The sequence below is a fragment of the Sinocyclocheilus rhinocerous genome, unplaced genomic scaffold (genome assembly GCF_001515625.1).
Source record: "Sinocyclocheilus rhinocerous isolate Xijiao unplaced genomic scaffold, SAMN03320098_v1.1 C35553975, whole genome shotgun sequence".
Lineage (NCBI taxonomy): Eukaryota > Metazoa > Chordata > Actinopteri > Cypriniformes > Cyprinidae > Sinocyclocheilus > Sinocyclocheilus rhinocerous.
The window spans coordinates 1-525 of NW_015755546.1; the positions used below are offsets into that span (position 1 = coordinate 1).

The 525-nt window shown below is 42.9% G+C and overlaps 1 long non-coding RNA gene across 1 annotated transcript; it reads right to left on the reverse strand.

Moving 5' to 3' along the window:
• On the reverse strand, positions 1-509 carry LOC107734942 (uncharacterized). Its single transcript, XR_001639230.1, has 3 exons — positions 357-509; positions 156-263; positions 1-59 (listed from the first exon to the last, which is right to left on the reverse strand). It is a non-coding gene; the product is annotated as an uncharacterized LOC107734942 (long non-coding RNA).
• Between the last annotated feature and the right edge of the window lie 16 nt (positions 510-525).

Consider the following 525-nt stretch of genomic DNA (forward strand, 5'->3'; position numbering starts at 1 on the left):
AACAAACGTCCTGTCTGGATATCCCACATCCGCAGCTTACAGTCACTGGAGCAGCTGAGCTGAGGTGAGAGAGAGGTTTTGTACTCCGTTACAGACACACAGAGTCAGATGCTGATAACATGAACTAAACAGCACTTTGTAAATGGCTTTCTCACCACAGCAGATGATGTCCAAGCACATCCTGTAATCCAGTCTCCATGGCAATTGGAAATGGACTGGGAAAGAACTGGAGGAGAAGCATTTACCTTCCATATCATCAAAGCCTATTAGAAAAGATTGTGATTAAATTGAGTATGACAGAAATTGTGTATTTTCTTCAATTTCTTCCAGTAATGAATAGGCAGTGGAGCAAGTACCTGATCTTTTCCTCCTGACAGCAACTCTTTCCCATCAGGACTGAAAGCAAGGCATGTGACCCCTCCATTGTGACCTCTCAGAATACACATCACCTTTGGGTCAATCCAGGGCTTAGAAGTCAACATATCCTTCAACCACAGAGCAATAGTGAAGTCATCTAAAACAAAA